This window comes from Ceratotherium simum, chromosome 22 (assembly GCF_057802395.1).
Source record: "Ceratotherium simum simum isolate JZ-2026a chromosome 22, ASM5780239v1, whole genome shotgun sequence".
NCBI lineage: Eukaryota > Metazoa > Chordata > Mammalia > Perissodactyla > Rhinocerotidae > Ceratotherium > Ceratotherium simum.
This window is the reverse complement of record NC_141921.1, coordinates 1391151-1418408: the sequence shown is the minus strand read 5'-3', so window position 1 is coordinate 1418408 and position 27258 is coordinate 1391151.

Here is a 27258-nt window from a genome sequence, read left to right as displayed (position 1 = left end):
TATTTCAAAAATAAACTTTGATGTTTGAAAATGAAAGCCAAAAAGCTGTTTCCTGGGGGCAGAGAGGACTTCTCTCAGCTGCTTGAGAGGCAGCTAGCAATCTGAGAGCTGCTCCATCTCCTTCATCTCAGAGCCCTCTCCCTCCTCACCCGGCCTCAGCCTTCTGCACCCCGTGCCTTCCCCCGTGCTCTCTCTGCTGCCATCTCCTCCCTGGCCCTGGTTGAGCCCTTCACTCCTCTCACCACCTTCATCCCCACCCCTCTCCTGCAGCTCGCCTTTCTATGGAATTAGCCTAGATAGTCTCTTATATTTGTGGCATTATACAATTTTTAAATGCTGTGGTATCCTTGTTACTTAGGAAATTTCAATCATGCCCTTTTAATTAAAAATTCAAGAGACTTGGACATTTTGCATTCAGTCATTCATTGAACAAATATTTTAAGGCCACAGCTCAGTCTGGGAATATATTTGTATACAAGACAGATAGACTCAGTCCCTGCCCTCATGGTGTCCATACTTTTGTAAAGGAGACAGATTAGAAAAGAAGCAATCAAAATATGGTGTGAACAAATACTTGCACAGGATTATTCATAACAGGACTATTCACAATAGCCAAAAACTGGAAACAACCCAAATGTCTATCGACAGATGAATGGCTAAACAAAATGTGGTATATACATACAATGGAATATTACTCAGCCCTAAAAAGGAATGAAGATCCGATACATGCTATACCATGGATGAACCTCGAAAACATTATGCTAATTGAAAGAACCCAGACACAAAATATTGTACCATTTCATTTATATGAAATACCCAGAATAGGTAAATCTGTAGACACAGAAAGCAGTTTGGTGGTTGCCAGGTGCTAGGAGTAGGGGCGAATGGGGAGTGATTGCTTCATGGCTGCAAGATTTTCTTTTGGGCTTATGAAAATGTTTTGAAACTAGATAAAGATGGTGGTTGCACAACATTGTGAATATACTAAATGCACCAACATTGTGAATGTACCACTGAATTGTACACTTTAAAATGGTTAATTTTATGTTACATGAATTTCACGTAAAAAATTCTTTTTAAATTTATGGTGTGAAAAGTGCTCTGATGGAGTAAGTACAAGATGAAACTTATTTAGGATAACTTCATGGGGAAGATGCCCGACAAGGTGGGATTTTCGTCCATTTCACAAATATTTATCAAGGCTTCTCTACGTGGCGGGACCTGTTCCAGGTGCTGTGGCTACAGCTGTGATGACAACAGGAAAACCCCTGTCCTATGGAGCGTACATTTGGCAGGGGGGCATGGGAAAGGCAAACAAAAATAAAACGAAAATATTTTATATTATATTAGAAGGTGATAAGTGCTGTGGAAAAATATAGAGTAGGGGAATGGGGAGGTCCAGAGAATGCTGGGATATGGCAAAATTATCCAGACAAGAGAGGAAATGTTCAAAGGCCCAGGAAAAAGAGAGTCTGACATTTTCATTAAACCATGTAAAATTTCTTTCTATTTGTATATGGACAACATGTGATTATTCCCCATCCTTAGCCAGCTTAATCTTTCCCTTTTATTCCTTACCTCAGTTAATGTTATGTATCAAGCTAAAACTTTTGTGTGATCCTTAGCATGTTCCTGATCTGTAAGACTTTAAGAGAATTTTTCCAAACAGAAATATTTTAGTTACTTTTCACTGCAGATTTTGTGGTGTTATTCAGATTATTAATATTCTACCTAAAATTAATATTTAGAATTTTAAATATAGGATTTTATAAGACATCTTGCAATCTTAAGAATGATTGATTGTTGTATTCTAGGCCAATATTTTTTCCACTGACTACTCCTCCAATTTTATAATTTGAGTTAAGAGAGAAGAATAGGATTTGCTTTTAGAAATTCTAATCAGAGCTAAGTTTTTCAAGAATATTTCTACTCCATAAAATAAACTAACATTGATTTTATTAACTGTGCAGTCAAAGCTGTAAAAGATAAGGAGAGAGCTGATCAGTAAAAGAAAGATATCTCTGACCACATACATTCTGGTGCTTGTCTATAAAGACTGTTTCTTTTATGCATTTGTCAGAGGATCTTAACAGAAAGAGTTTCCTGCCCTCTGCTATAGCCACCTTCTCTCTGTCCTTCCCCCAACCCACCCACAAAGTCTTTCTATTGTTCTTTACTAGGTGCTAGAAACATTCATCTCTCAATTTTTCTAGGATAGGATAGAAGGGCAGAAACGAGGGTAGAGAGGGGAAGATCTGTCACCCTAATGAGCCAGGCTCCTTGAACCAAAATGCCTTCAGCTCAGGAGTCTCTGGTTTTCAGCTTGTATTGGATTCTGCCTTCTTTGGTTCCCCCCTCCCAACTCCCCCATCCTGCCCCCGACTCCACTCCCTGTGAAAGGATGCATATGGTGAGGTCATTAGGACAATAAGACAATTTCAGAGCCCCAGACTCATGAGGAGCAGCAGCTGGGTTAAGATGGAGCTGTGCCTTTTTAATCATCGTAGTCTCTCCTTCATCTAGAAAAGATACAAGAGCCTGGACTGAAAGGAGTGTGGAGCTTCTCACTTCCCAAGTCACAAATCACACGACAAGAGGGTGGTTTGCTGTGACTGTGACTACTCCAGATGGAGAGACAGACATAAGTTCTAGGGCGAGGATATGAACTAAGATTTGACATTGGAAGTTGAGTTGGAATCCATATCTGCCCTTACTTCTTAGTGTGACCCCAATCAAGTCACTTTACTCCAAAGCTCAGTTTCCTCATCTGTAAAATGGAATACTTTCTCCTCAGAGCTGTCTTCCATAGGTGGAAAAACTTGGTACTTAGAGGATACTGGAAAAGAATGAATCTCAAGAGCTGTTTGTTGAAATTTCCATGCTTATCCAGATTGCAGATCTAAAAGGTTGTGTGTTTGAGGGCTATGTAGATAAAACAGCTGGGTAGCTACCAGTATCTTTTTCTCAATTTCTACCAAAATATTCTGGGCCTCATGCAGACCCAATTAATGTCAGTATATTACCCACATAAGTAGCATTTATGGAAAAAAAAAACAATGTGCAGTAATTTGAAGCATAGAAATTACGGGTTAAGGGGGAGAAGGAAAGTGTGTCATATGACAGTCAGTCAAGCTTAATTTTTTCAAGTCCTTCCTTATAATATCCAAAATAAGGCCCATCTTCCTTATAATAGTCAATCAGCTAATAAGAAAGCACATTAGAGATTATCTAACCTGAACCCATGTTTGGAGGATGGAAAAACTGTGGCCCAGAAAAGTCACATGATGGTCCAAAATTGACAACTACTTGGGAGCAGAATTCAGACTGATATCCAATAATCCTAATTCCTATGCTCTTCTACTCTAATTCACAGCCTCCCTTAGCAGGAAGCAGTTAGAAACTATTTTTTGAACTGGAAAGAACCTTGAAGTTTATCTAAAACATATAAAAATGGGTACCACTTATTAAACACAGCACCTCCTATGAAGTAGGGATTACCTGCATTTCAGAAATGAGCAGAACCTAACACTCAGATGGGTTGAGTAACTTATCCAAAGTCACAGAGGTAGTGAGAAGTTGAGATTTGAATCCAGGTAATATAATCATGCCCTTAACTACTTCTCAAGTGTGATTTTAGCAGACCACTAATAAAAGGAGGAACAAATGTTGGAAAGGACTAAGAGTTAGGGTCAGACAAACCTGATACCAGGATCCTTGCTCTGCTACACAGTGGTACTCACCATGAGAGATTTTTTTTGAGGGGGTGGGAATGGAAAGGGATACCGAATCTGAACTTAGATATCGCTCCCTCTAAGCTTATGTTAGTGGCCTGGTTAGTAGCATTTATATCCCTCCTGGTAGACTATAAACTCACTAAGAGCAGAGCAGGATCTACGTCTTTCAGTTTCACCATTGTATTTCCAACATCTGGGACAGTGCTTAGCACATGGTAGGCACTTAATAAATAAGCATTTTATTGAGTGAAGGGAGCCTCAGTAAGTCATTTTCTCTGCCATGGCCTCACATTTTCCATTTATAAGATGGAAAAGCTGTACTTGATCTGCAAGAGCACTTACTAGCTGTGAGATTCTCTAAATATTTGATTCTGGGATGCCCAGAGAAGTAATGTGATGTATCTTTTTGGAATGTCTGCACATATGAACCTACTTAAAGACAGCAGCACCTGAGTTTCTAGCAAAATAGAAATTAGATATTTGTAAGCAGGAGAGGCCACAACTCAGGTGGAATCTGAGGAACTTTGGAGATGGCTGATCTTGGAAGAGCCCAAAAGATTAAAAAGTCTCTCGGTGAATTCGTAAGCTTGGATTTATGACCTTAGGTTGCATAGATTTACCATCAAAGGGCAATGTGTGTGAGCTCCAGTGATCAGCAACATCCTAATGAGTATGTGGACGAATCAATAATTAGGGTTCCATCCAGATTAGCATAATATAGCAACATGAGAGATATCCATTCAGTGTTCATTATATATCATCCTCTCTTCTGAACTCCAAACCCATATACTTAACTGCTCACTGGACATTTCCATATGAATGTCACACTAACATCTCAAACTCAATACATAAAAGCTCACTGCAACATTTTTTAGCTCTCAATTTCGTTGTCTCTCCAGTGTACTCGATATCAAAGCTCATAGACCAAACAAAAATTCTGGAGGCATCCTAAACCTCCCTGAATCTGCCTCCATTAAAACACACTGATTCCAACTCCTTATTGTCTCCCAAAATTTCCCCTTTCTCTCATCTCCCACCACATATACCCAGCTCAGGCCCCCATAACTGCTTACAAATGTTGCAATTCTCTCTTAAATGATCTCTTGTATTCTAAAATTGGCTGTTCAAACTCCACACTACACCCAAAGTGTTCTTTCTAAGAGTAAAATCTGGTCATGTCACTCCCTGAATCAAGTCTATCCATGCCTCCTTTACTTATAGGCTTATGTCCAAACCTCCTGTCTTGCCATTCATGACTTGGTCCTTGCCTACTTCTCTAGCTTTATCCATCAACAGTCTCCGATTTGCCTCATAGGAAGCCTGGTGTAACTGAAATACTGGGGGTGGCTGTCCACGGTGCTGAATCATTTAGCGTTGGCTGCTGGCTCTTTCTCTACAAGTGGGATGCTGGACGCTCCTGTCTAGGTAACTCTTAAGTTTTTCTTTCTTTTTCTTTTCTGTATTGATAAAATGTTCGAAATTTGTTACACAAAAAAATAGACCTTTTTCATGTTTACATATGTGGTTTAGGCAGTTCTGTTTTTTTTTCCTCTCTTTTTAGCTTTTGGAAAATAAAAGGGGGAAAGACGTTTATGTATCTTTGTACCAAAATGTTTTAGTTGGTTTCTAGAAACATTTAATGATCTATCAAGATACTGGTACCACTGGGTCAGGTATTAGGCAAAAGAAAGGAGAAAGGAGTCTACACCCTCTAAGAGCTCACAGTCAAGGGAAGACAGGGATATGTAAGTAAGTAAGTAGAATGCAGTGTAAGTAAGGGATAGGGGAGGTATACAAATGAGTTCATGGGGAAATCACGGTAGGGGCACATGTATTAAAGTCTAACACTGTATTAAATGCTTAATATGCACTATCTCATTCAGTTCATACCCTAACTACACAAGATAAATCTGCTTATTGTCTTTATTTTAAAAATTAGAAATTTGAAGTTCAGAGTGTTGAAATAATTTCTCCAAAGTCACTTGGATGCTACAAGTGTAACCAGGATTTGAACCTAGATCTGATGGCTCTAGAAACATCACTTAACTCTTTCCAACTCTATCTTTCTTTTGTCCCAGGAGTATCTAATCATGCCTAAGGACTGAATAGTGAAAGTGATCACAGGAGAGACTGAGAATCATTGGTGAGCTTAATTCTGCTTTAGCCTTCATTTAAGGGAATCATAGGGTCATAGAATCTTTGTATTGGATGTGATTTTTGGTATCAGCTAGTCCAAAACTCTACAGATGGGTGAAGTGAGGCCCAAAGAGGTTTTGTTACTTCCTCAGGGTCATGCAATCATCAAACACAGAGTTGACCCTGAGGTTGGTACCCTTTCTACCTCACTGCATGGGGAATACACCCAAAGACTGAGAGAAATGCCAGAGTATGAGATCAAAGCAAGAACAAGGGACGGGTGTGATAGAATCATGTTTTTTTCTTTGTATGTTCCACATTGGCCAAATTCTGGGTAATTATTAATATTCAGTGAATGTTTCTTTAAAATAAATGAAATAAATATAAACTGGACCAACAAATCCCATCTGGCATCAAATTTTAGTTAAATTTTGATAAGGATTCTGTGTTAAGTAATAAGTATCACTTTTTCCTTCCCTGTCTAATATGTGGTCCACTAAAAAAAAAAAAGACTAACTGTTTCCTGAGCAGTTACCAAATGTCAGTCAATATGTTAAGTGTTTTACACTTATTATCACATTTAATTTTTTAATGATTTTTAACAACCCATATGAGTTAAGCATATTAATATGTTGTCCCCATTATGAAGAGGAAACTAAGGACTGTAGAGGTTAAAAATCACTCAAGATCAGAAGCTATGATACAGATAGATGGGATTTAAATCCATGCAGTCTGACTTTAGAATCCATAAGCTTAACCACTAAGCAATACTTCCTGGCAACCTCACTTCAGTGGAACTAAGAAAATTTGTCTTCTCTTCATCCAGGATAGAAAGGAGGATCCTTTGGTCCATGTGAAACAGTGTAGTAGTGTCAATTTGGAAAACTGGAGAGAGGGAACTGCATCTAGGCTGGATGAAAGAGGAGAAAACATGAGTAGAGGTGGTCTAGGGAGAGTCCAGTATGTCCTGGTCTCAATGCTCCCTCTTCCCTCCCAGATTTGCTTCACAAAAGGATCAGAGAGAGAGTCAGACATCAATTCCCTTCCGGCAAATCTCAAGTGATCCCAGGGCAGATGAGATTGCTTTGCCAGCGCATGTGCCCCATCCCTAATCACATCCTTTTCCCAGGACACTCATGATCTCTGATGAGAAATGGTTCTAGAATCCCATTTCATCATGCCATCTGAGGCCTGCTTATTCCTGGAACCACAAGATTTAAGGGTGGAAGAGCCTTTACTGTTCTTTTGTCCTCAGACTTTCAAACTGTGTCTCACAGAGCCCAGGGTCCAGGGGAATATCTCTGGGAAGAAGACAAAATGGAGGGGAGGAGAGTCAGGGCTCCTGACTTCAACTTCAACCAGGTCGCCTGCTCTATTGCTCTTCAATAGAAGGATCATTATGTAGGGCTTAACAGCTGGGGCACTCAAATAAGATTGCCTAGCTTCTGAATCCAGGTCCCCCACTTACTTTCTGTGGGATTTGGGCAAGTTACTTAACCGCCCTGTGCCTTGGGTCTCTTGTGTTTAATATTTAGGTAATAATAGTACTATCTCGTAGGGTTGTTGAGAAGATTAAATTTGTTGTATGTAAAGCACTTAGAATAATTCGTGGCATGATATAAGCACTCAATAAATGTCAGCATTAATTTTTGCTTGTTTTTCACATTGGCTTCTGTGTCACTTTAAAATTCTATAACTACTCATTGTTTTTGAGAAAACCAGAGTTTCATGGGAAAAATGAGTTATGCATGTTCCCACAAGTTAGTGCAGAGCTGAACTCAGAACCCAGGCCCCCTGATTCCTTTTCCATTGCTCATTCCCTTTGATCATTTCATGTTATCTCTGCAACCCTCAACCCTAGTGATCATGAGAAAGGCTCGTGAACACTTGTCTTTCATCATCTTCTCTATAAAATAGGATTGAGTCACAAGGATCCTTGCACATTTTCTACTGTTAAGAATATTGGCAGAGTCCAGTGAATCTTAACTTGGTGAGTTGGTAGTGCAAGTGGGCAGAAGATTGCCTATGCAATTCCTATTCCCTCTGCCTAGAAAATTATTCCCCCAGATCTTGAAAGAGCTGATTACAGTTCAAATGTCCCTTAATCTCAAAGGCCTTCCCTCACCACCCAAAGGAAAGCATCATCCTGCAGTCACTCTCTACCTTACCATTTTATTTTATTTTCTTCATTGCAATCATCACTATCTGAAATTCTTATTTGTTTTCTTATATTCTGTCTTCCCTACTATAGTATCTATAAGAAAGGAAATTTGTATGTCTTGATCTCTTCTACATTCCTAGTGCTTAGATCAGTGTCGATACAGAGTAGATTCTCAGTATATATTTGTGGAGTGGATGGATGTATAGATATTGGAAGGAAGGGAGGAAAAAAAGATGAAATGGAGGGAGGGTAGAGAGGAGGGAAAGAGGGAGGGAAGGAATGAGGGTGGGAGGGTAGATGGATGGATGAATGTATAGATGAATGGATAGGTGGATGGATGGATGGATGGATGGATGGATGGATGGATGGATGGTTGAAAGGATGGATAAAGAAAAGGAGAAGGAGGGAAAATTTTATGCACTATAGGACCCGCTCTAGTTCCTTAGGCTCACACTTTGAAATGGAGCAGAATGGTTTTCAGGGTCATTCAAGTCACATAAAACCTAAAGAAGAAAATAGGACCACACAAGGAATCACAGGTCTGAAGAGCATGAATATAGACAATGATTTAGAGTGAGGAAGAATAAGATGTCAGCTTATAGCTAAAAGGGAGACTATAGACAAAGTTTCAACAGACCTAAAAGGAAGAGTCAGGTTTTGCTGACAAAAAATTGAGAGGAGAGAGGAAGGAAAAAATCCATGTTGTGCCGAGTGAAGAGCAGTGGGCAAGCAATTAGACTGCACTACTAACTGTGTGGCCTTACACACTTCACCCAACCTCTATGAGTCTGTTTACTCCATTTCCCATATTGTCTTCCATACATGAAGAAAGGGACAGAAACTATGTGTTTCTCAGAGTTGTTGTGTGGATGTACTAAGATAACGAATATAAAATGCATTGTGAACTGTCAAGTGCTGTGGACACAAGTGCTCTGTCTATTATTAAGGACAGGAGAATAAAAACATGACTGTTCAACCTCTGTCTTTCCTTTAGAGTTTCAGTGAAGGCACAGGACAAGTCTCTCACTTTGGTGTAAGTCTCTAGTGCTTGTCCCTGTATCTGACATGTAGTAGACACGCAGAATGTTTGCTTCATAATGAAATGGCATGAAAAGAGGAGGAGGGCCCCTTTCATGAGGGAGGCTTTGGAATAAAACCAACCTGAATTTGAATTCTGTTGTGCCACTTCCTAGCGGTGTGACCTTAGGCAAATTATTTAACCTCTCTGAGCCCCAGTTTTCTCAATTGTCAAAACAACTCTGCTCAGTTCCTAAGGTTGTTGTGAGGATTAAATTAATTGATGCTTAGAAGGGACCTCCTGCACACAGTAGGTGATTAAAGAAAGTGCCTCTTGTGACAAAGATTAAGGAAGATCATTGAGCATCAGAGATAAAACGGATGAGAGATGAAATTGGTATCTCAGTGGGGAAAAAAATGCAATGAGATTTTTGACAATCACTTCGTCTTGAACCGCTTCAGGAACATAATCGCTGTAAGTCAGTTTCCTATCTGTTGGGAGTGTGGTGTGAGCTTCAGTGAGAGGAGGGCTCGTATTGACAACTGAGGATGAGTGGCTATTGGGCAGAATCAAGAGAACACAGACCTGAGCTGTCTCTGCCTCTACTCCCTGCCTCCGTCTTCTCTTCTATAAAATGGAGAAGGAAGACTAGATAATCTAAAAAGCCCCTTCTGGGTATAAAACCCCGTGTCTTGATAGAAAAAATGATGGCAGGCTGAGGTGAGTGGACTGAAGAGAAAGACTTTTTATTGTCTTGGCAGATGAGACTGTGTGTGTTGGTTAAAGTCATGTTGAGAGGTTAATTAACATTACTGAGCCTGTTTTCTCATCTGTAACAGGGAATATTAACATCTATCTTGCAGGATGGTTGCAAGGGTTAAATGAGGTCATATATATATATAGTGTTGGGCACAAGGTAGGCTCTCATTGAATACTCAAAATATTGTAATTCTCTACCATCCTCTCACTAGCCTTCCCCAGTCGAGCTGGGTCTCTCATCCTCCCCTTATGCTACTACTGAGACTGGCTTCTAAGGGCCTCCCTGCGTGGCATCCAATAGATGCATTTACTCGTCAATGAAGTGAAAAGAAGAAAAAGCCCCATTCAGCCCCTTCAGCCCACCTTCCACTGGGCTGTCAGAATTATCCTCAAAAGTAGAGTTCTGATCTTGTCATTCTCCTGATCAAAAGATGTTCAGGGCTCCCCATCACCCTGAAACAAAGACCACATCGCTTAGCCTATCTCAGTAATGTTATTTCACCACTACTTGGAACAACCCACTTCCCAGCTGAATCAAACTCAATGGCAGGTTCCTGTCTTTTCCACCATCCCTATGCCACCTATAACATCCTGCAAAATAAAAGAATTATGTCTGATTTTGGGTACTGAGAGCCACACAGGGATATTTCATCCCAGTGTAATCCAAATCAGAATTTGCTGCATCAAAGTGGGGGGATTTTTACATTATTTGTTTTTCTCATGAAAACAGTACTCCCTCAGTAATGAATCCAGCAGGAGTTCCTCCATCCCCCAGTCTTGAGGGTTCCCCTAACAAAACAATGCTTAATTTCCTCCATTTCTCCTCCTCTAATGGGGGCTGTCAAGTACCTCCTCCTGGCATCCTGGCAAAGAATGCATAACTGGAAGCATTACATGACTGTCACATTTTCATTCTAATCAGCAGTCCCTTCCCCCACCTCCTCCTCACCCAAGGGACCAGAGATACTCCAAGCCCCTTCCCAAGCTCCTCCCTTGCTTAAGAGGACCTCTGGCCTCCCCTCCCCTTCCTTCCCCCATCCCAGGAGGTTGCAGCCCCTCATTATCCACGGAGGCTTTCACTAGGAGTTTCATTTTATCTCTCAGTTCTAAGCTTCACCTCTGACCTTAGCCTTCCTTGGGGTCACAATCTGCCCTTCCTCCCTTCCCCTCCCAGGTCAATTCCATGGATTTCTGCTGCTGCCCATAGCAGCTTCTAGGGAGCAGAGGAAGAGGAGCAGGAGAGATTGCCTTTCTCAGCTCTGAGTGAGACACTGAGGACAAATGGGACTTTTAACAACTGCAGCTCAGTGATGAGAAAGCAAAGGGGCCCCACTGCCATCATTCAGACCCTCCTCTGAGCCCTTTGCACGTACCCGGTGAAATGGAAAACATTTTGATTAGGCCTAAATGGATGATAAATATGGGAGTCTGGTCCTTACAGACGCTAAATCCATTTCCTGCTGCAGATGAATGGGCAGGTGGCCTGCAGCCTGATCAGAACTTTCCTTGGCTAGAAGAGGATATGAAGGGCCCTGTGCCATCACCCACTGGACTCACAATAGCTGGTTGTTCAGATTTTATGAGAGGATCCTGTCCTCTGCATAGGGCCCCTGTATTGCAGTTTCAACAGCACTGTGTGTGGGTGTTTGTTGATTCATGGTGTTGTAGAATCAGAGCTGAAAAAAAGACTTTGAAGGTCATTTAGTCAGTAAAGTCAATTTGCTTTTGTTTTAAAGCATTGGAAACATTTTTGCAAGTAACATCTCACATGGCAGCTCAATATAGGAAACATGAAAATGGAGCTTCTCTGAATAAAGAACCTTCCTCAGAAACTTGGGGTTCCACAGAAAGCCCTTTGAAATGTAATGATTCATTCCAATCATCAAGTACATGTAGGCATCCATTCTACCATATCCAGGCATACGATCACTAGCTTGATTAGCTCTAATGATGAGAAGCTCATTGCGTTACAAATAATATTCCTGTCCTAAAACCTCTTACTAATGAGCTATGTGACAATGGGCAAGTCATTTAATCTCACTAGACCTCAATATCTTTGTGTAAAAATAAGGGGAAATAATAACAACTGCCTGTCAGAAGGAAAAGAGGAAATATCATGTATGAAAACATTTAAAACTCAAGAATTCAGTAGGCACAGTGGTGGAGCAGACAGCAGTCTATAGATGAAAGGACTAAACTTAGAGTCAGACTGCAATTCAAATTTGAGTCTGTCACCTGTTAACTGTTTGACTTTGGGCAACTTACCTAACCTGTCTGTGCCTCAATTTCATCATTTATTTCAACATATGATTCACTGAGTTGTTCTGAAGATTAAATATGTGACAGAAAGGCACTTTATAAAACATAGGGGATGATGATGATGATCATGATGATTGCTGTGAATAGGGTGCACATAGGAAGCCAGCCCCAGCTACCTTGACCTTGGCTGAGGTTGACAGTTACCACATCCAGACCAAAATATTTCTGGTAAGGACAGAGCCAGCCGGAAAGGACAATCCTCTGAAGCTTCATCAGGTGTCCTGGAGCACATGGATTGTGTCACAAGGGGGAGGAGAACCACCCTCTGTGCACAATGCTAGGTGCTTTATATGCAGGAAATCACCTAACTCCTGTTTGCTCTCTGATCCGTTCTTACCCTTCCCTGGTCCACTCTCTATCACGGGTAGGCTAACCTCTGCCAACTCCATGTCCAAGGCTCTCTTGCCAAAACACAAAGTTTAGCCAATCGGAAGCAATGGAGGGAGATCGGAGGGAGAGAGGAATGGAGAAGTCAGAGCTTCTCACCTTGCCCCCTTGGCTTTGGGCAGAGTCTACAGCAGTGGCTGTTTCTCCTCCAGGCTCCAGCTTCCTACAGTCAGCCCTTCAAACTATGATCTGAGCTCCTGCCGGGCAGCGTCCCCAGTAACTCCAGGTCCTGACCAACTACCCCTAGGAATGGCCATCCTCCAAGGTCCTGGCTCGCACTGGGCTCTGCTTCCAGGGCTCTGGTAACGCTGCTTCTAGTCTAGTGGTTTCTCGCACTTTCCAGTCCTGAGATCGCCTCCTCTTCCCCAGGTTGCTGTGTTGGTCATTCTAGCAATTTGTGACCAATTCATATTAAATTACATTTATAGAACCACCTGGCGTGAGTTCTGTTTCCTACAAAACCTTGACGAGTATGCCCCCTGACAACTTGATGAGGTTATTGTTTTTCCCTATTTACCTTTAAATGAACTTCGTCTCATAAAAGTTAAACAATGTACTCAAGATTACAAAACAGAGTGGCTGAACTGAATCTAAACTCCGTCTATGAGATTTCAAGGAAGTCTGTGTTCTTTCCCCCCAAACCACAAGCCTTCCCTTGAGATTGGGTAAATCACGAGGGGCTAGAAGTCTCTAAATGCTGGAGAAATCCATGTCTGGAAATACCAAAAAGAACGCTGATTTTGTTTCAGGTTTCCGTTTTCTTGGTTTTGATAGCAGATGCTCTATAGTTTGAGGCTCAAAGTTGCTTTTAAAAAACAGACAGTGATATAGTAAAAAGAAAATTGAATATAACATGGGCACTGGTGTGGGTCTGCCCCAACTTAGCTGTGAGACCTCAGGTAACACCCTTGTCCTCTCGGGGCCCGGTTTCCCTACCTTTAAAATGACGACTTTGGACTCAATAATGCAACAATTTGATTCTGTGATTTGAATGGTGTGGTTTCATCGTGATTTTTGCTTCACCCTACAAGGGAAATTTACACGTGCTGGAATGTTTTTTTGGCACATGAAACCCTAAATTAAAGTGAATAAATGAAATCTTTGGCATGCCACTCCTGAAAGATTTTCAGACCCCGAATTAGAATGAACAAAGGGAGACTTGGTAAGATACTTTACAAAGGTGCCTGACCCTGGTTTAGATCATCAAAATGTCATTAGGGAGATTGGAGTGCTCGGCCGGCTGCAGCTCATCTGGGGAAGTTTCATGGAGAAGGTGAGCTCACAAGAGTTCTGAGTGAGAAGAGTGTCTGGCTCCCACCCCATGAGCTTCCTCACTTCAAAGGGGGCACCTTGTACCCAACCTGCAGTCCTAGCCTCACCCAAGTCTTTGGAAACTTACACTGTCCCTACTCAGGAGAAATCCGTGAGCCCAGAAGCTTAATGGCACATGACATTAGGATGCTGATCATTCTATGACCTTGGTCTTGGTTTGAGTATCTGAGCTCTTGGGTTGCTCCTGAGCCTGAGCCCCTGTTTTTCCCTTAGTTCCATGAAGTGGTACCCAGTCTGGTTTCCTTCCGTGCCTGAGTCATTGCTCTGGTGCCCATACCTGAATCATGTTCCCACATCCCAGGACACAGGCCAGTGGGCCTGAGCCAGTGCCCATTGGGGAAAGTTGTTGGTAGCAATTGCTGGTAGTATCTATCCGAGCCCTGTCCAAAGAGAAGTTCTTCATCTCCACATCTGGACGTGAGCACTACAAGGGAACAGACATCCTGTTAAAGAAATGGACTAACACCTTAGGCTTAAGCAGGGTTCTTGCATAAGCCCACACACAATCATGGCCCCTACCCTCAAAGAATCAAATACAAGAAACAGCCCAGAAAGTTCAAAGAGTGGTAGTAGGCTGAAATAGCTCTTGGCTCTCTCACTCTCATCTGCAACAACTTTGAGAGCAGGGGCCACACTAGACAACAGGGGCCCCGCTAGAAGCAAGAGAACTCTAGATTGACCAGAATGTTGGTAAAGTAGAGCGCTGTCCAAGACAGGAAAGTCAATTTTGATCTTCTTTGGGAAGAGGTGGAGCTGTTGAGATCCCTAAAGGTACTGCTAAGAGTCTTTCTGGATGAACACCCTTCTAAAGAGGTGAGTCTAGCTAACTGCAGGGTTGTTCCTGGAAATGAGGAAGTGAGTGAGGAAGCCAGTAGGGTGGGCAGGCAAGTTAAGGGCCAGAGGGGAACTACTGAACTGCTCAGGACAAATGAGGATCTACTGACCACTCCTGTCACTGGTTCTTCTTCTCCACTTCTCTGCCTTATAGCACCAGCCTCTCTTTTAAATCTATCAATTTGAAGGGATGTCACATTGTTGGCCTGCCCAGGGCACCCACGTATCCCAGACATGTTTCAGTCTAGCCTAACTCACAGGCTTATTGTGATAGCTCTTGGAAAGCACATCCTCCAGTGGACGCACACAGGAAGCACTGATTCTCTCCAGAAACCCCCATCTTTCCTCTTGTGCCCAGACACCTCCTCTGGCTCCTCCAAATGCACCTGTGCTGGAGGCACAACCTAGGGAAGTGGCGATGTGAGTCTACCTGCTGATGTCTTCTGCAAAGTGCCGTACCTGAAATTAAGTCTGTGATCTGACCTCCTATTATCGATAACAATAAATGTATATTGAAGATTGAAAAATGTTGATGGAGAAGTAAAATTAGTCAGCCATCAATGTGCTCAGACTCTGAGTAAACAGACATCAGGTACACTTCTAACACTTGTAGAGAAAGGAACCACCATTTAGAGATGAATAAATTTAGACTCAGTTTAGAGATTTGGTTGAGGGCAACAGCTAATGTTGCCAGTTCTAACTCTCCAAACTCTGCTCTTTCTACCTCATCCCAGCACAGTAACAAGAGACCATCAGAACAAATGAGCCTAACCAAGACCAACACGTTGCATGATTCCAGGAGGTGCCGTTCAGTGTTGTAGTCTCTGTAAACACCACGGCCTGGAGCTATGCAGTGCTGCAGCACCGGATCACGCTAGGAAAGCCCACTGCCTCTTCTTCCAAAAGCCCTTTCTTTATTCATGCCCACTTCATGAATTCCATGTTTTGAAATATTTAGTTCATCAAACAAACTTCATTTTTAAGGTGCAAGTAAATCATATTCCCGTTGTTTTAATGATTCAAAATACGATAAAGATTGAGGTTTGGATCACCAGGAGATAACCAAGGTTACAATTTTGAGTTGATTTTGTTCCAGCCAAACACACATAGATTTGACATTTGAGTTAGCACATGAAACCTTAAAACACATAAACATTTCGTTTCCCTTAGGCCTCCTGACATATTAAAAATAACAGAGAACTCCACTGCTACCCTGACAGTGGTGCCTTCACAGACTTTAGTATTCTCTAAGAGCCTCCTTTAGGAACTCCAGACCTCACTATACCAAAAGAACTAGGCTGGTCAATGATTTATTGAGTTTGAAATTAGTGGAGGGGGAAACAAAGAAAAACAGAAGTCAAGCCTCTGTAGAAAATACCACAAAACACATACAAGAAAAGATTTTCCATATTTTAATTATATTTGTTAACACGGGCAGAATAGAATAAGTAAAAAAAGTATCAGCTATTCTACTTTCTTCTTTGTTAGTGAAAAAGGAAGAAGAGAAGGGAATTGGAATTATAATACATTTTATCTACTATGTGCCAGGAACTGTAAAAGGATAATCATCACGAGTATTTCTCTTATTTAATAAAAAAGGAAACTGACTTTCATTTAGCTAAATACATTGCCACATATCTAGTAAGTGATTAAAAACCAGGATTTGAATTCAAGAAATCCTGGCTTCAAGTCTGTGTGTACTTTTCCTTCCTGATGCTTTTTTATCTCGTTAAGAGAAACACAATTCAACAGGCGATTACCAAGCTCTTGCTTTGTGTCAGGCATTCATTTTCAGTCATTCAACAAATATTTATCGAGCCTCTGGCATGTGCCAGACGCTGTGCCTCTTATCTCACAGCACATGGTCTAATGGGCGGGACCAGCGGCAGCTCACAGGGAGACTCTGATAGGAGCGCAGTGGGAGCAAACTGATGTAGAGGTGCAGACAAGAAACCTTCCTTAGTTTTTCTTTTCTTTTCTCAGTATGGTTATCTCAGGGCTCCCAGGTCTATAAGAAAGGATGGTCAAGGTGTCAGCCCTATTCAAGTTCAGCCAGGAGATAACACTTGAGACACATCAACACAGGCAAAAATCCCTCTTCTTGTAACATATGATAAAACATGGAGCACACAAACTTGCCCCATCAAGGGATCCAGTGTAATTGGCGAGCCTTCTCTGGTAGCATTTAAGGTGTTATCTCTATAAATACAGTGCATTTTGCTTTAATAAAAAATGAATTTTCCAGAACAGTGACAGTATTGACCTTACATATTATCCAAATAGAAATTGTAATGAAACAAGTCGAACAGTCAGTAGTTATAATAGATATGCAAATATTGGTCTTTTCTTAAAGGTCTTTCGGCCTACTCACACGTGTCTCTTATGTGTCTGAGAGGGTGGATTCCGCCTGCATTTATAATCTAGAAGGACATAGAGGAGGAGGAAAAAAGAGGGAGGAGGGAACGTTTGTCAAACAGTCACGGAGGGTAGAGTCCAGGAAGATTGTGCTTGAGTCTACAGCTTCAAGAACACATTTTGGGATAACTGCTGTGTGCTCAATGCATTCGTATATGCTACCTCATTTGAGCCACACAACAACCTGTGATGCAAGTATGGCTACTGCCATTTTATAGGTGAGAAGACCAAGGATCAGAAAAATGAGTGACTTGCCCAAATTCAGACAACCGAGGAATAGCATCATTGGAATCTGTGCCCTAACCTTCTCATCCTAAATTAGTTGATTTTTCATCTAAAACTCACTTGGTCAAGGTCTAGGTGTAAGAATCAAACTGAATCTATGAATTCATTTCCTGATTAACTCAATAGATGGTTATTGAGTGTCGCCTGTGTCCTGTTCTAGGTGATAAGAAATTATAAAACAACTAAAGAAGTGGTTTCTGATCTAAAGCGCTCTCAGGTTGCCAGGGAGATGTCATACAGACTACAAAGAAGCTTAAAAATGAAACAGAGAAGCAAACACACAACTCAGCTCTCCTTAACTCAACCCTACCAAGAGCCTTTAGCCAAATTCACTGGCCAGTCTCCATCTATAAAGTGGAACAGTTCTATTGCAGAGTTTCCATACAATGGCAAATGTGAATGAGAAGGCTATATTGTTTGATCCTTAATTATCTTTAGATAGATTGTACACTTTGTGGTCTATCAGTGGAAATTTGTAGCTGGTTTATTGACCAGATTGAACTTGGTGTGATGCAACCAAGGAAGAGTTTTATTTTTCTCCCATCACTCTTTTCTCTCAAGCTCTGATGACTCTGTCCCTTAATAACATGTCTGACAGACCTCTGGGCTTTCTAGTTACTTTCATGAATTGAAATGCCCAGTCCAGATTGGATGGGTTATCGCATCCCAGTCTGATGCTCACTTCTTCCTCTCACTTCTGCCCTAGACAGGCCTAGGTATCAGGAACTTGTTGGTAAAGAGAAGGCTTGTATACTCCCTGGACACCTCCTTTTCCCCTTCATTCCCCTCCTCCTCTGAGAAGATGAGGTACAGGGAAAGATGCTATGGTGTAAGGCTCATCTCATCTAAGGCTGTTTCCCTCTATTCTTGAATAACTCTAGGTTGCTATTAATAGCTCCTGTATTGTAAGAAACCAAGTGGTGCCTCTATCATAGGCAAATGCAGAGTCCTGTGGGTACCTTGCTTGGATAGGCATGGGTCACATCAGCTGCTCCACTGTAACAATAAACAGCACACCCCAAAATGAGATACCAATATCCCCTTCTTGAAAGCACCCCTGTCTCTGTTAAGTAATTCTCTTGGAGGTCCCCTTACTTAGCTGGAGGGAACATCCATTGGGAAGGAAAAGAAAAAGCCACAGTTCTCCTCCCAAGTGAATAACTTCTGAACCTGGTCATCCTCCTCTCCTCCTAGTCTTCTATTTATGCAAAGGTTGTATAAATAGATGGAGATGGGGGAGAACCTGGATGATGGCTGAGGTTTCCAGAGTCCTCAAAGGAGTGTCTGCCTTCATTCATTTGGCACTTGGTTTCCCTCTGACCTCTGCTTTGTGTTCTAGTTGTCAATCCCGGGCAACCAGAAAAGTTCTATTCGATAATCTACATGTAAAACGATAGTATTGGCTTATATGTTGTCTAAAATCAGCAGAAACCTCGCCTGTTTGTGCACCACAACACTATGCCTGGTATAACTCAAGCAAAGTCTGCTCAAAAGGAGCTTACATCTTAGGGGAGAAAGAAAAAAAATATATGCATGCATACATAACAACCAACAATACAAAATCAGTGACAAGTGCTGTGCAGATTACTCTGATAGAAAGTAACTGAAGCAAATTTAGATTATGTGATCAGGAAAGGTTGTTCTTAGGAGGAGACATTTGGGCTGTGATTTGAGTAACAAGGAAAGAACCAGTATGTTAAGATCAAGAAAGAGCACGCAAGACAGTGAGAAGAGCTCCTGCAAAAGCCTAAGATGAAGGCCTGTGTGGGCGGAGCAGAGTAGAAATGGGGGCAATTGATACACGTTTGGATCAGAGAGGCAGGTAGGCAAAAGAGCTCATGGGATTTGCCACTAAAGTAAAGACTTTTTTTTTATTACATTCTAGATGAAAGGGGAAGCCTTTGGAAAGTTTTAAGCAGGGAAACGACAAGATGCATGTTTTACAAAGATTTCTCCCACAGGTTTTTGGCAAATAGATTGTATAAGGTACAAGTGGAAATGGATAGTAATTCAAACCAAAAATGGTTGGTGGCTTGGGTTAGGTCTACAGCTGTGAGGGTAGAAAGAAGCGGCAAAATTGAGTATGTGTTTAGAAGAATAATGCACAGGTCTAGCTGATAAATTGAATGCTGGGGGTGAGGAAAAGAGAGAAATTAAAAATAACATGTACACTTCTGGATGGTGGTACCATTTCTGGGGAAGAGGAAAAATAGAGAAGTATTGTGGAGAGTCAAGGGTTGTCTTTTAGTCATATAAAGTTTGAGATGACTTCCTGTTGACATTCATGTGAGAAAGTCCAGTAGGCAGTGGGCATTTAGATACATGAATCTAAAGTTTCTGAGAGTATCAGGGTTAAAGAAGCATATTTAGGAGTCACCAGCAAATGCATTTGATGCTGTAAGACTAGGTGTGTTAATGGGCATTCGAAGCTTGTTAAAATGCAGATTCTAATTTAGCAGGTCTGGGGCAGGGCCTGGTAGTGTGCATATCTAACAAGCTCCTAGCTGATGACAGTGCTGCTGGTCTGGAGACCTCATTTTGAGGAGCAGGAGTCTAGAGAGAATGGGTAGATAGAGGAGGTTGCCTGAGACAGAGACCTATGAAATCCACCATCAAGAGCAGGTAGAGAAGGAGCCAGTAAAGGAGATGACCCCCCTCCCCTCCCTCAATTCTTTCCATCCTCCTTCCTTTCTTTCTACCCATAAACATTTATGAGACAAATTAGGCGTCAGGCACTGCACTCAACAGTTTCTTATGTTCCTCTATTGACATAAAGTTGCCAAACCTTAATTCAGTCTTTTATTCTGTGGGTAAATTTCCCACTCCCTGCTGCTAAGACATTTCTGCTGAACTCAAAGGCTCTGTTTACCTGTTTCCAGAAATATCCAGATTAGAAATTTAAGAATGTAAACACCTGTTTGAAAGGAACCCCACAGGAGCCTTAACTACCTCTGTGCATATGAGGCGGGGGAGCAGGAAAACGTGGGGATAAGAAGCTTTGGCAAAGCCTGACTGTGGGGATGAGAACAGCTGGAAATTTGGAAGTTCAGCCATTATCCAACTGCAGCCAAGTGTGGAGTGCCCCCTTCTAATTTCAGGAAAGAGGAGAAAGAATATTTCCTTCAATGCCAGGCCTATGCTCCATCAGAACCAATACTGATTGTGCTTGACAAGGGGGGAAGAAAAAAGAAAGAAACACAACAAGAAAAAAAAGCACCACCACGATCTAGTTAAAGGAAAACAACTCAGAATTAACATGACTCATCCAAAAGGAAACAAGTCAATTAAACCAACGAGGTCTCTGAAGCAACCCAGTCCCCTCCCCAGCCCAGCCACTAAATTGCATCTTGCTTACTCTCAACTCAAAGACAGAAAGGAAACAGAAGGTGAGGATGCTGCCTGGATTTATGCATGAAGAAAAGGATGGTGATAAAAGACAGGGCTTTGAAAAGCAATCAGAGCTGCCAGCCTCCCAACTGAGAACTGTTTAAAATAGCACCATCAAATAAGAGCCTCATACATACAAGTCAAATCCTAAGATCTCCTTTGGACATGCTTTGCAGAATTCCAGAATAATATGGCTATGTCTCCTTGCCTTTTTTCCCCTCTCTCCTTTCTGTCTCTCTCTGTCTGTCACACACACACACACACACACACACACACACACACACAGAGTCAGAGGATGCTGGGATCTAGGATGGCTCTGAAGGGAGGAAAGTGAGCTCAAGATGGAGGATTTAGCTAAATATTGGGTGGAGTGGGGAGAGGATAGGTCGTTTCATTAGCCCACGACTGTATTCCCTCTACTTTTAATAACATGAAGGTCTTGCCCACGTGGACAACTTCCCAGAGTGAAAAGCAACTTCTCACACATGATCCTATGTAAGCCTTCATACAGCACCTGTGAAGGAAGTCAGAAATATTACCTCTCCTGTTTTCAAACATGAAGAAACTAAGAGACTCAGAGACATACATAATGGGATTTGTCCAAAATTACTTTGCAAGTCAAGGAAAAAGGACATGAACCAAGGGCTTTGGCTCTCAAGTTCAGGGCTTTTTCCACTATCCCACACTAACTTTAAATTATTGGCTGGAGATGTGAAGAGTGACAGCTTTGTCTTCAGTATATGGCCAAGCTGTGCACCTATGTGCCCAAAGTGTGCCGAGTTCTCAGCTGGGGGACAGTTCCTCGTTCTAGAACGTGAAGTCCAACAAGTCAAGTCAAGAAGTCCATTGTTCAATGTTGTCGTCAGAACTGTGCTAGTTACCACAGGAGATACAAAGGACTTAAGATGTACTGGCATGCTCCAGTAGTCAACACATGCTTGTGGCGGGAGGTATGAGAGAGGAATTATATTAGGGAGGAACAGGTGGAGAGTGATAATAATGGTGATGGCAGTGGTACATTTATTCATTCAACTAGTATTTCTTATGTTCGTGGAACAATGCTGTCACTGGGAAGATGATGATGACAATGATGATGATGGTGATGATGGTGATGATAATGGAAATGACTGTTAACCTTGGTGCTGAAAGAGCACAGGTTTGGGGGTCAAATTAACCTAGGTTCAAATCCCAACTTCATCACTTAGGAGCTGAGGGATTTTAGGTAAGGTGACTCATCCATCTTTGAGCTTCATTTACTCCTCTCTCAAATGGAGGTCATCTTAACCACCTTGCTTGGCTTTACATCATGTCAACCAAGTTGACCATCTACTCTGGGCCATGAATGGTGCTAAATGCTAAGTACACAGAGACGAATAAGACTCTACTCCCACTCTCGTGGAGGTCATGTTCTAGTGGGGAAAACAGAGCTATATTCCAATACCTACTGTAAACTACCTATGAAAACGGCAGGTATGTACAATGTGCTCTGGGAGCACAGAGGAAGGTGGGATTAATTCTGCCTGGATTCAAAGGAAGGCTTCAAGGAGGAGGCACTTCAGATGAACCGTGTAGAATTTTTAGAGGTGGAGGAGAGAGAACAGTGAATGCAAGGTCAGAGGAACTTGAAATAGCAGCTTATTGTGGGAACAGCAAGCTGTTGTTGTGACTATAAAACGTGTGTGGATGGAAAGGCATCCTATAAGCCGTAAAGCACCGTCTCTGCACACTTAGGGGCACGTTATGTTTATATGGATCCACGATGAGCACGAAGCACTGAGGCCACGTCTTATCCTGCAGCTTTTCATCTTTATATCTGCTTTACCCTGCTTTCCACTACAGATTCTGGAAGAAACATAGCCTTCCTTCCACAGCCACGGGGCTGAACTCCTTCAAGCAGAGAAGACAGAGAGGATAAGATTTTGTGAAAGGTACAGAGAATCACTCAGAGACACTGCAAGAAGGGGGTTGCTCAAGTCGCAACAGAAGCAATCAAGTGGCTGGCGGAAAGTCAAATCCATCCTGAGAGGACCTCAGGCGTCAGAGTGCTGACCGCTCTGGGAACTGTAGCAATTTAATTTCCGATTATAAAAGCAATACATATTCCTTACAGAATGTTTGGAAATACAGCAAAATAAAAAGAATGCTCAAAATCTTGTCACTTAGGTAAATAATGTTGGTATTTTTTATGTTTTTTTCCAAAATTGGAATTATTCTGAATAAATTGCTTTGTAACCAGACTTATTTCAATTAAAACTATTTTGTGAATATTTTTGCATGTCATGAAATTCCTCTGCAACATAGTTTTTTTTTTTTTAATTTTGAGATATGTCAGATGTAGAAAATGATTTAGAAAACATGATGAATGCCCATGTACCTACCTCCCGGCCTAAAAAGTGAGATGCTACAGACACTGTTGAAGCCTGGTGTCCATCGTCGTTGCTGAGGCCGCTGATCTGCAAGGAGACCTCTCTCAGACCACAGCCTCAGCCCTCCTGCTGCTTCTGCAGTACCAAGAGGCTCTCCAGTTGGCACAGTCAGGGTATGTGGTTAGACAGGAACAACTCCAGGGCTCACCTCAACAAGCTAGGTCTGGGGGTGCCCCTACTAGGTGCTTTCTGTTCTCCTACAGATCAGACCATTAAAGAAAATCTGTCATTGTGTCCACAAAACCCCACTGTAGTGCAATGACCCACATGCTTGTTTGCACCCCTATTGGACTGTTTTTTCAGGGCAGGGACCTTGTCTTTCTTGTTCATCCCAGCACCTATCACGGTGCCTACTAAGTACTTATGAAAACAGAGTGGCAGGCACTATCTGGCTCTGGGACATGCTAACCCAGAGGTTAATACGAGCTTTAAAGTCAGACTCTCTGGGTTTCAGTCTCAGATCTACCATTTACTTGTTATTTAACTCTCTAAGCCTCAGTTGCTTCATTAAAAAAATTGAGAGAATTATAGTTCCTACCTGCCCCTCAGCTGTTCTCAACCTTTGAGGCCAACAGCCCCACTCTTGTGGCCTCTTCATTGTGGCCTAAAATCCCACCATTAAAAACCCATCTCTTTATGATAGTCATATTCCATTGGAATGTTGAACCAGCGTGTACATGCTCCCTTACTCTGGGAACTGCCTTGCCCCAGGCTCCATGGATACTAAGTGAGACTTGGTTTTTAAATTCCTCTGGCTCCCAGCTGCAGCCGATTAGTCCAGAGGTGGCACCAGAACCAAGCTGGGCTAAGAACTCTCTTCTCTGGCATTTTTGAAATATAAACCCAGAACATCAAGGTTGGTCCCTCCTAGTGGCAGAGGATAAATCTCAAGAAGTTTCCCAGTACATCTCTCATCCTGTGGGTAGAAAACACTGACTTGTAGTAGGAACAAATGAAGTTAACACAGAAAAGAGCAGAAGTGAGCGATGGGTCTTCCTGGCTTTTGAGCCAACATTCTAGAATCCCTGAGACCCTGCTGCATCCCTGTCCTTCCTGAATGTTGGTAGTTAGACCATTCCTTGGATTCCTTAGACCAATAAATTCCTCTCTTTGATTACATTCAAATTCGCTTTCTATCCCTTGGAGTTAAGAGAAAGAAGGGGAAGGAGGAGGAGGGGAAAGGGAGGGGGAGGAAGTGAAGACTATTACTTCAACTCTTTGATTGAAATTATCCCTAGAAGGGGCAATGCATTCCTTCAGTGACATCTAAGAGTAAATTAGAATCGGAGAACTTCAAATGTGGAAAGGACCTTAAATCTAGTCTCATTCAACCTCCTCACTTACCAGTGAGAAAACCGCAGTGCAAGGGGGAGACGGAGCTTGCCCAGCTCACTCTGTGGAAAAAGGCAGAATCACAGTGTCTTAGTCAGCTCAGGCTGTCATAGCAAAACACCACAGCCTGGGTGGCTTAAACAGCAAACATTTATTTTTTCACGGTTCTGGAGGTGAGAAGTCCAAGATCAAGGTCCAGTGGCGTTTAGTTTCACATAAGATCTCTCTTCCTGACTCAGAGATGGCTATCTCCTTGCTGTGTCCTCACACAGCAGAGAGAGAGAAAAACTCTGTGGTATCTCTTCTTATAAGGGCACTAATCCCATCAGACCAGGGCCCCATGTTCATGACCTCATCTAACCCTAATTACCTCCTAAAGGCCCCATCTCCAAATCCCATCCTATTGGGGGTTAGAGCTTCAACATATGAATTCTGAAAGGACACAATTTAGTCCATAATATACACCTTTAAAATTTATAGGGCTGGAAATGTCTTTAAAGATCATCTAGTCCAAATTCCTTATTTGCAAGTGGGGAAATTAAGACTCAATTAAATATAGAGATTTTCCAAGGGCCTCTCATTACCTCATGGCAGATTTTATCCACCAGATTATTCTCTGATAGGCTAAGTCAAGGGGCAACGAGAAGTATGTGAAGCTACAGGGAGACTGCTGGTGTGGCCTGGTAATGGGGTAAGAATAATGGTAAAAAAATAATAAAGACAACTGAATTCAGCCAGTCCTGCAAACCTCACAGTTTAGTTAGTGGGGGCTTGATCAGCACGGAGCGCTACACAGGCTAGGGGACTTTGCAAGTCTTACCCTTTTTTTCATCCTTCTGCAGCCAACCACCAGGCAGCAATTATTTGTTCGCTCCATAGCCCTGAGTATTTGGATATGCAAATCAACTGTGTCCATGCATAATTAAGATAGACAGTATGGAAAGTTTCATTTTCCAGGGAAAAGCCTACCAGACAGCTGGAAAGAAAGGTCAGCATGGACGGCCGCCCCACTTTCACGTCTCAGACTATGGGTTGAGAGTAATGGCATCCAGCCTTCTTCTACCCTCTTGTTCTCTTCTGTTGCTGCACTGGGGACCCTCAGGGGTGGCTCTTGTTTCCCTCCTAGGCCTGGAGAGCCCCTGGGGCTTTCCATAGAACCGTGCTGGGACAGAGTATTTTCTGCCTCTATTAAGAGCGAAGATAGGGAGCTATATGTCTAGAGGCAGAAACTTGCCCTTTTTCTAGAGTCAGCAGGCTTATGAGCCGGGAGGAAGGAATTACAGAAATACCATATTTTATTGCACTTTGCTTTATTCCGCTTCATAGATACCGTGCTTTTCACAAATCGAAGCTTTGTGGCAACCCTGATCAAGCAAGTCTATTGGCACCATTTTTCCAAGAGCATTTGCTCATTTTGTTTCTCTTGTCACATTTCGATAATTCTCACAATATTTCAAACTTTTTCATTATTATTATATTTGTTATGGTGATCTGTGATCAGTGATCTCTGATGTTTCTACTGTAATTGTTTTGGGGTGCCACAAACTGCGCCCATATAGGGTGGTGAACTTAATCGATAAATGTTGTATGTGTTCTGACTGCTTCATTGACCGGCCATTCCCCTGTCTCTATCTCTCTCCTCCGGCCTCCATGTTCCCTGAGATGCAACAATAGTGAAATTAGGCCAACTAATAACCTTACAATGGCCTCTAAGTGTTCAGGTGAAAGGAAGAGTCACACGTCTCAAAAGCTAGAAATGATGAAGCTTAGTGAGGACGGCATGTCTAAAGCCAAGACAGACCAAAAGCTAGGCCTCTTGCACCAGTTAGCCAAGTTGTGAATGCAAATGGAAAGTTCTTGAAGAAAATTAAAAGTTCTACTCCAGTGAACACATGAATGATAAGAGTGAAACAGCCTTATTGCTGATATGGAGAAAGTGTCGGTGGTCTGGATAGAAGATCAAACCAGCCACAAGATTCCCTTAAGCCAAAGGTTAATCCAGATCAAGGCCCTAACTCTCTTCAATTCTATGAAGGCTGAGAGAGGTGAGGAAGCTGCAGAAGAAAAGTTTGAAGCTAGCAGAGGTTGGTTCATGGGGTTCAAGGAAAGACATCATTTCCATAACATAAAAGTGCAAGGTGAAGCAGCCAGTGCTGATGTAGAAGCTGCAGCAAGTTATCCAGAGGATCTAGCTAGGATAATTAATGCAGGGGGCTACACTAAACCACAGATTTTCAATGTACATTAAACAGCCTCATGTCGGAAGAAGACACCACCTAGGACTTTCATCCTAAAGAGGAGAAGTCAATGCCTGGCTTCAAAGCTTCAAAGGACAGGCTGACTCTCTTCTTAGGGGCTAAAGAAGCTGGTGACTTTAAGTTGAAGCCAACGCTCATTTACTACTCTGAAAATCCTAGGGCCCTTAAGAATTACGCTAAATCGGCTCTGCTTAGGCTCTATAAATGGAACAACAAAGCCTGGATGACAGCACATCTGTTTATAACACGGTTTACTGAATATTTTTAACCCACTGTTGAGACCTACTGCTCATAAAAAAAGATTTCTTTCAAAATATGACTGCTCACTGACAATGCACCTAGCCACCCAAGAGCTCTGATGGAGATGTACATGAGATTCATGTTGTTTTCATGCCCGCTAACACAACATCCATTCTACAGCCCCTTGACCAAGGAGTCATTTTGACTTTCAAGTCTTATTTTTTAAGAAATACAT